We start from the raw sequence: 15,280 nt of genomic DNA on the forward strand, positions 1-15,280 counted from the left end.
TATTAGTTATGTTTTAAAGATAGTATGTTTATTTAGATAAGTTATGGATAAATCTGTATGTTTTATTGAAAGTTTTTATATTCCGTGAATGTTTTTATTAACTCTGATTATTAGAACTATGTTGATGAGTAAATCCAACGTCCAAATGTAAGGTATCGGTAAAGGGGCCTTACACATACCCAATAACAAGCTAGACGAACACCATAGATATTTTTTTTAAGATATGATCTAGTAAATAAATATCAACACTTGATTTTGGGAATTGGTTTCCTAAACAATTGCACTTGAAAGAATAATAAATTATATGGATAATTTATTTTAGAGAGTTTAATTTTAATGTTATTTATTTGGTTAAATAACATTCAGAAGAGTTATGTAATGTTGCATGAACTTTGTAACATGTAATATTGTGTTACAAAGTCTGACTTTAAAAGTCAAACCTACAAAATAATCATTTAGTACCAATCCCCATAACAATCAGTTTGACTTTCTAAAGTCAATATTATTTACATAAGAAGCCGGTTTGGCTTGGCTCAGTTTGGGCTCAAACGAAATATTATTTAACTTTTAAAAACCGTTCGGTTTGATTTCGGTTTTTGGGTTCGTCTTGTTTTTTCAATTTAATGATTTTTTGTTATAGTTCGGTTTTAATTTTTCCAGTTTTTGGTTTCGGTAATTCTGTTTCAGTTTTTTATTTCATTTCAGTTATTTTTATTTCAAGTTTTTTCCAGTGTTTGTTCGGTTCGATTAGACAGATAGATGAATCATGGTTCGGTTCGTACAGAAAAATGCCCATAACCATCAGTGATGACTTTCGAAAGTCAACTTTAATATCATGAAATATTATTTAGATAACAATCTGGTTTGGCTAAAGTTTGGGCTCAAACCGAAATAATAAGCGAAATATTGATTTTGACTTTATCGACACCAAGATAGCGTATGTCTGGTTAAAAAACATAATCTAACCAGAATGCACTCGCTTAACACAGAAAGAAATCAACGTTAAAAATATAAATTTAATAAAAAAGAGTTAGGCTAAACGTACACTTTCCCTTACTAACCATACACCTCCTTGAACTTTTATTTCCTCTTAACATTTAAAATTGACATGTTTGTCCCTCTTATTCTATCTTATAATTATATCAAAATATCAAATAAAAAACTATTAGGTTTTATTTTTGTTTTATAGTCTTTTTATATATTTTGATTATTGATTTTATTATTTTATTTCTTTAAGATCTTATTAAAAGTTTGTTTATTTTTTTATATGTATTAAAAAGTTTTGTATACTTTCTCTAGCTATTTTATTATTTTTTAACTTTTTTATAAAGTGCATTCAAAACAAAATTTTTTTGTCAGATCTTTATTATGAGCTATCACATGTCTTTCCTTTTTCCTATGAAATTAATGTTACATGAGAAAAGAGCCAAATTTGTTTATCAAATTGTATGTTATTTAACCCGTTATTTATAGAAAAGTTAATAAGATTTTTATATAAAAGAATGTAAACTATCTATTAATTTTAAATAAGAAAAATCACTCTCCAAAAAGATTTAATCAAGTATAGAAACAAAACGTTTTTTAAAACAAGAAAAACAACGTTTTTTAAATAAGAAAAAAAAACATTTTTCTAAGTAAGGTAAAAAATAGTTTTTGTTTTTTTATAAATGTTTTTAAATGTAGATAAAAAGATAAATAGAAAAAAGTTTGTTAAACAAAAATAGAGAAAAATGTATTTATAAAAATAATATAATAATAAAAGATAACAAAAAAAACAATAAAAATATTTTAATCATATTATTGTAAAACTTTGCGGGTATAATAGTTAATAAAAATGAATGAAAAATGATACATTATTTAGCGGCACCCATAAAAACATCAAAACCCTCTCTCTCTCTCTCTCTCTCTCTCTCTCTCTCTCATCTCTATATATATCACACCAACCTTAAAAAACCATTCCATCTCCACACAACCCCCCCCCCCCCTCAAAACCCCTCACTCACTCTTCATCATCATTATTATTATTATTATTATTATTATTATTATTATTATTATTATTATTATTATTATCACCTTTGCCGTGTGCATGGGGACGTCCACAATCCTCCCTGACGTGGCAACCGAGATTGTGATCCCGGTGTGTGCAGTGGTTGGAATATTCTTCTCCCTCATCCAATGGATTCTCGTCTCCAAAGTTAAGCTCTCGGTCGATAAACCCGACGCTAAAAACATGTTCAAAGAATCTTTGATCCAAGAAGAAGGTGTTAATGATCATAACGTTGTTCAGAAATGCGCTGAGATTCAGAACGCCATTTCGGAAGGTATAGTTTTGAATATTATTTCGATGATTATAATATTACATAACTAAAATTATGATTATTCATATGATAGTTTATTACTAGAGAAATCTAGAACTGTATCCATGAATTGAATGATGTGGATGGCTGTTGAGATTAATAACTAATTAATTAATTAACTAATGATATTATACTTTTTATATCATTAATTTGTAGGGGTGTAAACGAGCCACCGACCCAGACTAGGGTGGAGCTCGGCTTGTGAGTTGTTTTCTCAAGTTCGGTTTGGTTCATGTGTTATTTACTAATCTATTTATATACGTTTTTACATATTTTTATGTATCTTGAGAAAAAAAATAAACGAGTCTAAGCTTGGCTTAAGCTCATGTAGTACCTTAAACGGGCAAAATCTCGTTTTTAGCTATTTTTCTAAAGCTCGAGTTCAGCTCGTGAGTTGTTTTCTCAAATTTGGTTTATTTTCATTTATTATTTACTAGTTAATTTATAACCTTTTAATTGTTTTTTTATTTTTTTGAAAAGAACCTTAAATGAGCCTAGACTTGGCTCGAGCTCGTGTAGTAGCTTATACGATCCCAAGCTCGGTTTTGAGCTCCATTGTGGAAGGTGAAATTAATACCTCGAGGTCTAAAAGTGATAAAACTTAAAAGTACCCAGGGTTTGAGCTCAGGCTCGATAACTAAACGAGTTTTATTTAAGAATCGGGCTTGGCTCGAGCTCAAACAAGCTCTGGTTGTTTCTAGCTTTTTATCGATCCGATCTCAAGTAGCTTGTGAGCTGCTCGACTTGTTTGCCCCCTTATTAATATGCATATCCATCAAGTTGGTTTGACATGAAGTTTATGTTTTCTTCCTTACTTCTGTAATTTTTTTTATGTTGGTGCTTATTAATTTAGATTGTATTTGTATACTTGAATTTTGTAATATTTGAACATATGATTTTTTATTTTTCGTAATCATTAAGTTTGATGGTTATTAGTTCATTGTATATTAATTATGTTAGTTTGACATGAAGTTTTTGTTTTCTTCCTTAATTCTGTAATTATTACTTATTTTTATATTAGTATTAGTGGAAGTAATTAATTTAGATTGAATTTGTATACTTGAATTAATTATATATGAACATATAATTTTTATTTATTTTTTAAACTTGTAATAAGATGAATTATACTAGTAGGTTCTAAAGTTTTTTTTTGTTTGTTTATTTGCTCTTTTATCTGTTGCTAAAATATTCTTGTCACTGTAATAATTAATGATACTATATTGTTATGGCAACTAATTTCTATATTCATTATGCTGGTTTGACAATGTTTTCTTCTTTAATAATTATTATTATTCTTTTCAATATTAGAACAATTTTCTTTTTTTGTAAAGTTTTTATCATAAAGTTTGATGTTAATGGGAACTCTGCAATATTAGAACATATTCTTGATTAAATTGACAGGAACTAATTTTTATTTTATATATATTTTATATTGCAGGAGCAACTTCTTTCCTGTTTACAGAATACCAATATGTTGGCATTTTCATGATCGCATTCGCGGTCCTAATCTTCGTGTTTTTGGGCTCCGTTAACGGATTCAGCACGAGTTACCAACAATGCACATACAACCCGTCTAAACAATGCAAACCGGCTCTTTTCACAGCCATATTCAGCACTGTTTCATTCATCCTCGGTGCCGTGACGTCTGTAGTTTCTGGCTTCCTTGGAATGAAGATTGCCACATATGCAAATGCCAGAACCACACTCGAGGCACGAAAAGGCGTTGGAAAAGCGTTTATTGTTGCATTTCGGTCTGGTGCGGTTATGGGCTTCTTGTTGGCTGCAAATGGGCTTCTGGTGTTGTTTGTGACTATTAATATTTTTAAGGTTTATTATGGGGATGATTGGGAAGGTCTGTTTGAAGCTATTACTGGTTATGGGCTCGGTGGTTCTTCGATGGCTTTGTTTGGGAGAGTTGGTGGTGGGATTTATACTAAAGCTGCTGATGTTGGTGCTGATCTTGTTGGCAAGGTTGAGAGGAACATCCCGGAAGATGATCCACGAAATCCCGCGGTAAATATTTCATTTTTCACATATGTTTTTCGTAAAATTTGAGATCGGCTTGTTAAAAAGTTGAATCGGGTTGTGCTCAAACGAGCTCGAGCATAAAATAAGCTTTTTTAAATTAACAAGGCTGAGCTTCAATTATCGAGCTTGAGCTGGCTTGCGAGCCTAAGCAAAGCTATTATTTATACTTTTTTATTTAATATTTAATGTTTTAAATATATGTTTATATACTAATTGTTATTTATAAAATTATGATAAATAATTTATATTATGTTATGTATAAAAGTTATAATCAAAATACATGTAAAAAGTAATTGTAAATGTATATACACATATAAATAATAAATGAGCCAAAAAGCTAACGAGCCGAGTTCGATCTTGAGAAACTACTGATGAGCCAAGCATGGGCTTTAGAAATAGAGCTCGAAACGAGTTGATCTCGAGCTCGAGCACTAGTAAGTTAAACGAGATGAGCTTTAGAAATAGAGCTTGAAACGCGCTAAGCTCGAACTCTAGTAAGTTAAACGAGCCGAACTCTGGCTTGGCTCTGCTCGTTTATTTTGTCAAATTTAGTTAGAGAAGTTACGTTATTTCAACAATAATCTTCTTTTTAATGAATTGTTTTATACGTTAAGAATACAATTTGCGCAACCTACAAGTTTGTCTGACCCATTTGACCCGTATCCTTTTTCGTCGTTTTTCCATCGACCCATTAGAGATAGTAAAAACAACGTAAATCGACCCGTTCACAAGTAAACGGGTCAAAAGTTTTTACATAGGTGATATCTGATGTTGACCTGGTCAATGTGCTGCAGGTCATTGCTGATAATGTTGGTGACAATGTTGGGGATATTGCGGGTATGGGGTCCGATCTGTTCGGGTCATATGCCGAGTCATCATGTGCTGCACTCGTTGTGGCTTCCATTTCTTCATTCGGAAACAACCATGACTTCACTTCAATGATGTATCCTCTGCTGATAAGTTCAGTTGGCATACTTGTTTGTTTGTTAACTACATTGTATGCCACTGATATTTCTGAAGTCAAAACCGTTAAGGAAATTGAGCCCGCGTTGAAAAACCAACTTATTATTTCGACTACTTTGATGACGGTTGGTATCGCACTCGTGAGTTGGATTGCTGTTCCTTATTCTTTCACAATTTTCAATTTTGGAGTTCAGAAAGAAGTTAAGAACTGGTAGGCTTGTAATTCGTTTAAAAACGAGGCGTGTTTGGGTTGACCCGTTTAATAAATGTACCGTGTTTGGGTTGACCTATTTAATAAACGGGTCGTGTTTGGGTTGGCTCGTTTAAATAACGTGTTGCGTTCGGGTTAGCCTGTTTAGTAAACGGGTTGTGTTTGGGTTGGCCCAAATAAACGGGTGTGTTTGGGTTGACTTGTTTAATAAATGGGTCATGTTTGGGTTGACCGTTAGCCTATTTAGGTTTCAAAATTTGATTTTTGAAACTTTGTAATTTTATAAATGGCTTCAATAATTTTTTGGTTTATTAATGAAAATTTGATTTATTACGGACATATTTTATTTTTATTATATAATTTCTGGACTCTTCAAAGTCTTTGCAAACTTGTTTGGGTTAAATTAAAAATAAAAACTTTGGTAATAAATCAATTCATTTATTCAAAGAAACCCTCTCTTTAAATTTAGTAAGATAATATCTTTGATATAAATGAAATTATCATTTAATTTATATGAAAAATATCGGAGTCATTTATCTTGGGTTTGGTTGAAAAGTTTAGATTCGGGTTAAACGAGTCGTGTGCAGGCTGACCCGAATATAATTTATGTCCGGGCTAGTAGGGGTGTTCATCGTTTCGGATATCGGTTTATTCGGTTTTAAATTTTGTTTGGCCCTAATCGAAAACCGAAACGATCCGGTTATTATTTGATTTATTTGATTGAATTCGGTTCGGTTACCAGAACTATTCATTAATCGATGAAAACATCCGAACGATTTACAATGAAGTGACAGGTAAGCGGGAAACAAGCTGCGCTGCAACCCCCTTATGGCTAGCAAACCCAATACTACTAAAAACAAAGTTTCGGTTCTTATGGGCCGATACATTACTATGCACGACTTTCTGAACTCTGTTCAAAAGGTCCACGGCATCCGGAGCTAAGACACCAAATGTGTCATAGGCAAAGGGGATAAAAGTATGGTTCAGTTTGTGGAAAAGTATGTTACCCGAATATACAAGATTTGTGGAACCGATAACCAAACTGAAAACCAAATTCACAATTCGGTTCAGTTTTTTCGGGTTACGGATATGGTCTGGTTTTCAGTTTTTTTACACGAATAAAGTATGGTTCGTGTCTGGGTACCACGGTTCAACCTGCCAACAGGCATGGCAGACTTTTATTCACAGTTGTAAACTCACTAAGTTGACTTTGCAGGCAATTGTTCTTATGTGTTGCTGTTGGTTTATGGGCTGGCCTTATAATAGGATTTGTAACCGAGTACTACACTAGCAACGCTTACAGGTATGATATTATTTATACGAGTTAACTACACAAATGGTCCGTGCGGTTTGGGTACTAACTTTAAGTTGCATGTTTGGGGTCAGTAGTTTAATTTTTGTAACAAGTTTTAAGTATTAACGCTAACTTTTGTTAACTTTCTTGTTAGGTCTGATAAAATGACAAAAATACCCTTGAACATTAAAATACAAAAAAGTAAAAAATGTTAACAGAAGTTGGTGTTAATACCTAAACTTGTTACAAAATTAAAATCATAAACCATGAACATGAAACTTTCAAAGTTAGTACCCAAACTGCAACGACCATTTGTTTATTTAACTCTAATATACTTTTAATTTGTCCTTTTAACTTTTTAAAATTGTTTGTTATATCTTTTAGCCCTGTGCAAGATGTTGCTGATTCATGCCGAACCGGGGTTGCTACAAATGTCATATTCGGGCTTGCATTGGGATATAAATCTGTTATCATTCCTATATTTGCAATAGCAATAAGTATTTTTGTGAGTTTTAGCTTTGCTGCCATGTATGGCATTGCTGTGGCGGCTCTCGGAATGCTGAGCACCATAGCTACAGGTTTGGCCATTGATGCGTACGGGCCCATTAGTGACAATGCCGGCGGCATTGCTGAGATGGCGGGGATGAGCCACCGGATTCGTGAGAGGACTGATGCTCTTGATGCTGCTGGAAACACAACTGCTGCTATCGGAAAGGTACATTCGTCAAATATGATCATGATGTTAGTAATATTCGAACCGGCAACAAATACAGAATTAAAGTTACCAACTCTAGACACACTTTTTGTCTAAGTTTTTGTTTTTCAAATATATAATTAGTTTATTTATGATTACAAACTTATATTATTTCAGTAATAATCTATAAGATCTATTTTAGTGAAATGATTTATGCTTGGGAGATTTTCGGGCTGGCTGACTTATTTGACTCGTTTCCTTTCATGTTAATGTTTTATTTTACCTGTTTGACCCGTTAGAAATAAAAAATAACTAACCCAATTATAAGTAAACGAGTTAAAATTTCCAGCTCTAGAACCACTTTCTGTCCAAATTATTATCATTTCAAGTAATGATATAATGATTTATGAGAATTTATGTGTGGGCGGTTTTCGGACCATTTGACCCGTTAGTAACAAAAACAACATAAATCAACCCGTTCTTAACCAAACGGGTCAAAATTCCCATCTCTAAACCGATTCTTTCCGCTCTTATTTTCAGGGTTTTGCTATCGGGTCCGCAGCCTTGGTCTCCCTAGCTCTATTCGGTGCATTCGTGAGCCGGGCCGAAATCACAACTGTAGACGTACTAACCCCAAAAGTCTTCATCGGGCTTATCGTGGGGGCCATGCTTCCGTACTGGTTCTCAGCAATGACAATGAAGAGTGTCGGGAAAGCCGCTCTTAAAATGGTTGAAGAAGTCAGAAGACAATTCAACAGCATCCCGGGCCTCATGGAGGGGACCGCTAAGCCTGATTATGCGACATGTGTCAAGATCTCAACGGATGCATCCATTAAAGAGATGATCCCCGCCTGGCGCGCTTGTTATGCTTACTCCACTTATTGTTGGGATTTTCTTTGGTGTCGAGACGCTTTCGGGTGTTCTTTGCGGGGTCTCTAGTGTCGGGTGTACAGGTAGTTTTAAAATGTTTAAATTTTAAATATTTTAACCTTTAAATGAATGAGCTAATATGCTATGTATAATGCAGATTGCTATTTCTGCTTCGAACACTGGTGGTGCGTGGGACAATGCGAAGAAATATATCGAGGTATAATTAAGAAGCCTTTTCTTTTACTCAAGTAGCTTGCGGCTTTAAACTCGCTCGAAAATAGGTCTTTTTATTTTCAAATTTTCAAAATTAAAAGAGCCGGCTCGAGCTCAAGCCTCAAGTTTCAGCTCATTAGAGAGTTTTCGAGCCGAGCTGGCTTGGCTCGTTACACAACCCTACTTTGGACATGAATCATTTGTTAACCTGACCATTATTCTAATAATTACAACTTTAGGCTGGTGCTTCTGAGCATGCAAGGACGCTCGGTCCAAAAGGATCGGACCCACACAGGGCAGCCGTGATTGGTGACACCGTTGGGGACCCGCTAAAGGACACATCTGGCCCGTCTTTGAACATCCTCATCAAGCTCATGGCTGTTGAGTCGCTCGTGTTTGCTCCGTTTTTTGCCACCCATGGAGGCCTTCTCTTCAAGATTTTCTAGACTTTTTATGAACATAAGGAAGTGTGAATGAAAACTTTACTGATTTTCAAGATCTTTGAACAAATGTTGGTGCTTTATGCTTGTCAAAATCTGTAGTGGTGAAATATTTATGAGAAATTAGAAAATTTTCCTAACACAGGTTGATGAGTGATGAATGATATAATGCTGATGATAATAAGTAGTTAAATCTAATGCAGAGTGGCTCATGTAGGCAACAATCTTGTAAACTAAAAAATCTGACTTAGGGTCTTTTTCGCCTAAAACAGTAAGCTAGTCTCGCAAAGTAGAGTGGCTCGAAGGCTCACATAGCTAGGTGTGCGAGTATGAACCAGCCATGCATGTGAGCGCTAACCAGTCATGTTTGCGAGTGTGAACTTGTCATGTTGCGAGTGTTTTGTTTAGTTCGTGGCATTGATAGTTTTGTCACATGAATCGTGTATAGTAGTTTAATGGTTCAAGACGTGAGAAGTTTAACCAGTCAAGGACGTGACATGTGAGTTTTAGACCCCTTCTCTTTGAACGTTTTGGGGTTGGTTTGCATATGTATACGTGTCATGTGTAATCGTAAAGGAAATGTTTGTGTAATACCAACCAGTCTATGAGTTAGTCTAGGCTCCCTCGTATGGGCACAGTTCAAGCTCTTGTATGAGCATAGCAACACCTCAGTCATCTCACGGTCAAGAGGCATGTAATGATGTGCAAAAAATAACAGGTTCCGTACCCGAACCGGTTCCAGGTCATACCCGGTGGACCCAATATCCGGTTTGGGTATTTATATACCCGAAAGTCCTACCCGGTTCCTCATATTATTTCTGAAATCGGGTTGTACCCGGTTCCTACCCGGAAAAACCGGTTCCGCCGGGTATTGGACATTAAATGATGTTGCAACTCAAAAAAGAGCCATTGGAACCGGTTCCAACGGTAATATAGCCGTTGGAACCAGTTTTTGATGTCCATGAACTATATAAATTGATTAGTTATCCATTGTTTTACCACCGAACTCAAAAACACTAAAAATACTTCTCGGTTTACACTCGTTTTACAACACCGACCAACCTACTTCTCTATTTTTTTCACTTCCACCCCTTGTTAGTTGTTACCATGGTAAGCACCAACAAGGCTAACAAGAAGGCTTCTACATCCGTTTTTATTGACCTGGTTCGTGTTGAAGAAGACCCCAAAGTTGTGAAGGTTCTCACGCATACCCGCAACGATGATGTATGGAAGAATTGGGATTTGGCTGAGTTGATCAATGGTGACGTTAAGGCTCGTTGCAAATTTTGTGGCACTTTCTTAAAGCATGATTCTAACTCTACTTTAAAAAAGCACATTGACAAAAAATTTTGCAAGGCCTTGAAAGAAGTTCCCGCAACGGACCAAGTCGAATTGGGTCGAGATGATACACTCTTTCGTTACAACATGAACCGGGTTCATGATAGAATGGCGAAGTTTGTTATTCAACAAGGTTTTCCGTTTAACCACTTTGACAACCCCGAGTTGACGGCCATGATTCGGGAAACTCTACAACCGCGATATACACATGTAAGTCGTACTACCCTTAGACGTCATTGTCTCAAACTATGGGAGTGTGCAAAAAAGATTTAATCGAGTTTTTTCAAACTTTGCAAATGAGTGTGAGTTTAACTAGTGATGTTTGGTCGGCACCACACGGGTTACCGGAATCCTACGTTTGTGTCACCACTCATTGGGTAGATCGGGTGTCTTGGCAATTGATGAAACACACCATCGATTTTGAAAACTTCCCGTACCCACATACCGCCGATAAATTGTTTGAAACTGTAGATGAGGTAATAACGACTTATAACTTGAAAAGAAAAGGTATTTTCTATGTAGTTTGATAACGCAACAAACAATACAAAGGTGGTAGAAAATTTTATCATAAAATATTCACCACCTTTTTACGGGAATTTTTTTCATGTTCGATGTGTTACACATATTATCAATTTGGTTATTCAACGACGTCTTGGCAATGAAAACATCGAAGTCGGTTTGAGTTGCTTTAGATATATGTTACAAGATGTTTTCAAAAGTGGTAAAAGAAGGCATCTTGAATATAAAAACTATTGAAAGTCGGTTGCAAGAAAATATTTGGGGCTGAATTGGGACGTTCCAACCCGTTGGAACTTAACTTGTCATATGCTCAAGTGTGCTTTTGCCCAACGAGAAACATTACAAAGTTTTCATAACACTTTTTTTGATCGATATGAAGCCGATTTGCTTCCGGTCTGTGTTTGGGTCAATGTCGGTTATTTGTTGGAGTATCTTGATGTTTTCAAAACCGTAACAACTAAGTTATCGGGGGTTTATTATCCTACTATTTGTTGGGTGTTGCAAGAATTGTGCATCTCCTTGAATTTTAAAGAGTTTGAAGAGAAGAATGAACTTTTCCGTGATATTGTTAAGGCAATGAAGGACAAGTTCCAAAAATATTATGAAAACATACCGCTGATGTTTACTTGTGTCGTCGCATTAAACCCCTATTGGAATGTTAACGGGGTTGAGACATTGATCGAGGAAATATTTGACAACATGGGTATGCATGAGATAGACCCGAGGTTGTCGATGGAAGCGAAGGATAATTTCAACAAATCCCTTCAAGAACTTTACAATCATTATTTTCAAATTTATGGTTCAAGCTCAAGGTCGTCTTTTGGAGGCAAACAACAAAAAGTAATCCATGCAAGGAAAAGCTTTTAAATTTGATGGATGTTGTTCGTGAGTCAGCGGCTATGCGACAAAGGGGAAACACACCAACAAGTGAACTTGGTCGACAAAGAGCAAACTATGTTAAGGGTGCAACGGTCGATGAAATTCACAACATTGATATTTTGGCTTGGTGGAAAGAAAAGGAAAGCAAAACGAATTTCCTATTCTATCCGCCATGGCTTGTGACTTGCTTAGCATCCAAGCTTTAACGGTAGCTTCTAAATCGGTTTTTGCTCTTAGTGGGAGGGTACTATCGATGCGAAGAACAAAAGTAACTCCCGAGTCTCTAGAGGTGTGCATTTGCCTAAAGGATCATTTGGATGCGGTGGATCGTATACAACAAAAGGCAAACTTTGAAGACAAAATACCACTAGAGCGTCCAATTCATGATGAGGAGGTGGAAGAAAGACTTTCTTCCAGGCTATCGGGTAGTGAAGAAGACGGAGACTAAGAAGAAGAGTTTGAAGACTTGCAATTTTTATTTATTTTAGTAATTTAATTTATAACACGAATCAATCGATCAACTTTCAAGTAATTTTTAGTTATACTTTGTTTATTAACTAGTTTTGCTTTGTTTATTATTAGTCATGTTTTATTTCTTATTAGTCATGCTTTATTTTTTTTATTACTCTTTAACTTTATTACAATACGACAAACATTTTATTATAAAAAAACAACATATTACAAATATTATTAAACATAACAATATTAAACATAACAACTTAAAATAGCAAACAAGGTTTGTCGTTTTAATCCCGTGCTCTTCAACGATTAAGCGTTGTTACTAGCGGCGGTAGGTGCATGAGTTGTAGAGCCGGATGACTCTCCCACTTCCGCTTTCTTAGCATCCAAACTTTTTTTCTCACGGCAATACTTATTGGTATGCTTTCGGAGCATGGAGTTCGACCCCGTTTTCAAAAACTTGGCACAATAATTGCACCGCGCCATCTCTTGTGAGTCGGTCATGACACACAAATCATAATGAACCCAAACCTCGGGGCATCGTGGTTTGTCGATGACCATACCAACATTCTCGTTCCTTGCCATTATATGTCGCTTTAAGCTTAATTGTGATTTAAAGTGTGTTTTAGAGTTTTAAAAGTGGTTTATCAATTTATACACCCCACCTAGCTATTTATAGTATGTGTGTAAGTTATATATGGTTAATAACCGGTTTTAACGGTCCAAAAATGGCTATATAGTCGTTGGAACCGGTTCCTAATGGCTATATTTATTTAAATTTCAAAAAACCCAGTCTACCTGGTTGTTGGGTACAAACCGGACCCGGTTCCACAGGTTCTCATATTCCCTACCGGGTCGGGCCGGTTCCTACCCAGTTCTTGACTGGAATCGGTTCCAGTTTGTACCCGATCTGAAAAAACTCGGTTTCTATCCGGTTCCGGGTTTTAAAAATACCCGATTTGTGCACGTCTAGCATGTATGATTAGATTGACAATTAGATTTTGATTTAGACATGGTAAAGGAAAGGTTATGTTATGTTGTACATTATTATTATATCTTTATAATGAGTGTTATGTATTACAAAGCTAGACCTCACTCAAGGTAAGGCTATCTTTTGTAAGAGCATGTACGAGAGAGGATCGAATAAGAAATGACTGGTGCACGAACGAGTTATCCAAGCTTGAAGACTGACATCCAATAGTTATTATGTTACGTTAAGCGGGTGTGTGGGATTGCTTATTTCACTAACTTATAACTTATAAAGTTTTTGAAAAGTAATAAGGTGTCTGGGATTGCTTATATTGTGAGAGGAAAAGTTTCATAAGTTACACTTTTGTTACTTATTAACTTAATGAAAAGTTATAAGGAGGCATAATAAGGAATCCCAAACACCCCCTAAATTTCAAACAAGTTTTAGAGAGTTATGTAATATTCCACTGCTTTTAAGTATAATTCAAAGTTTAAGAACTCTAATGCATGTTTAAACCCAACTTTTAAAACTCCTTATGTTCTTGGTGTTTCAAAACTTAAGATGCGCATGAGAAAATTAGATGTATTGGAAAATTTTGAAGAGGCGTAGCAAGAAATTGAATATGTATGTGAAACTTTGAAAAGATGTAGGAAGAATTATAGATGTGTAGTGATTGACAATAATTATAAAAATGATAAACATTGTAATACCTAATCAAACGTTCATATTGGCTTGTAATTACATCTAGGTTTTCGCTGTTTTTTTAATAAAAGTCAAATAGATAAAATTATCGTACTCAAATATGAAGGAAACACAAAGAAAATGATTAGCATAAAACTTTTATTTCACCCAACAGATCATTTTGCAGAATCTAGGCTATCAAACAAATGGAATTATCGTACTTAAACATGAAGGAAACAACAAAGAAAATGATTATCATAAAACTTTTATTTCACCCAACAGATGATGGTGCAGAATCTAGGCTATCAAATGTGAGGCGGGTTTCATGTTTTCGCTCAGTAAATTTCTTAATTTCTTTCAAAGCTTCAATTTCGGACACCTGTTCCCATCAACACAAGCTTTCAGGTCATCTTTGAGCCTTTTGTAATTTAAAATTGTAATGTGTTTTTTCTTTTCCATAGCATGCTTGAAAGACTTGACCTTTGAGTAGTAAATACTTCCACATCAGTACATTCTGATCTCTCATTGGACAACACTCTAAACATTCTTCTGCAAACTTCGTTATCTTAAATTTCATGAGCTCCAAGGTCTTCATTTGCTTTTTAGCAAACCGAAAGATGAAGTCTTTCAAGTATGCTTAAGAAAAGAAAAAAAAAACACATTACAGTTTTAAATTACAAAAATACCAAACTTAAGTATAAAGTTCATTCCCGTTAACCAAAAACACATTTTTCTCTAAAATTTGTTTATTTTTTTTAAACAGAATTTTAAATTCAAATATTTGACATCGGATTGCATTTACCATAACTTAAAACAAAGTTAAGATATGAGAAGATCACGATAATAATCAATATTCGCATACCTACTTTATAAATGCCTAGAAGTGTGCAAACATGACCAACCTTTTTTATTGGATGTTTGTTTCCGCATATATTTAATTTTCGCAAATGGTATTTTGTACATTCAAAGACATTATAATTTTATGCAAACATAAACTGAATAAACAAGAAAATAACTAAAAAGATTTAAAAAGACAAGGTATTTTGTACTACTTATAAATTTACTGCTTGAAGAAGGAAAAAAAATATTTAAAAGGATATCATGCTTTATAAGGTCGGATCGTTCGACGAACTGCCTTGTCTTTGAAAACTACAACATATAAGGTGGTATGCATATCATGTGCATTAACTTTTGTTGGATTAAAGTGTTAAACAAATTACCAATATTTTAATTATAATTTAGTTAGGATAAAAACGTTTACTTTTATTAAGAAATGTTTAATTGATAAAAGATGGTGCAAAATGTGACAATAATAGTCCTAGTGCTCCCCACATATGGAGTGGTACATTTGCTGAACCAGAATC

At 34.7% G+C, this 15,280-nt stretch overlaps 1 pseudogene across 1 annotated transcript; it reads left to right on the forward strand.

Annotated features, from left to right (window-relative positions):
• The first annotated feature begins 2,085 nt into the window (after positions 1 to 2,085).
• LOC143582145 (pyrophosphate-energized vacuolar membrane proton pump-like) lies at positions 2,086 to 9,084 on the forward strand (annotated as a pseudogene). Its single transcript, XR_013143937.1, has 8 exons — positions 2,086 to 2,321; positions 3,796 to 4,370; positions 5,180 to 5,559; positions 6,776 to 6,862; positions 7,238 to 7,568; positions 8,088 to 8,500; positions 8,575 to 8,634; positions 8,870 to 9,084. The product of XR_013143937.1 is annotated as a pyrophosphate-energized vacuolar membrane proton pump-like (transcript).
• The last annotated feature ends 6,196 nt before the right edge of the window (positions 9,085 to 15,280 follow it).

Source organism: Bidens hawaiensis, unplaced genomic scaffold (genome assembly GCF_021521415.1).
Source record: "Bidens hawaiensis isolate Kalapana, Puna unplaced genomic scaffold, B.hawaiensis_p1.1 tig00031470_1, whole genome shotgun sequence".
In the NCBI taxonomy this organism is placed as follows: Eukaryota; Viridiplantae; Streptophyta; class Magnoliopsida; order Asterales; family Asteraceae; genus Bidens; species Bidens hawaiensis.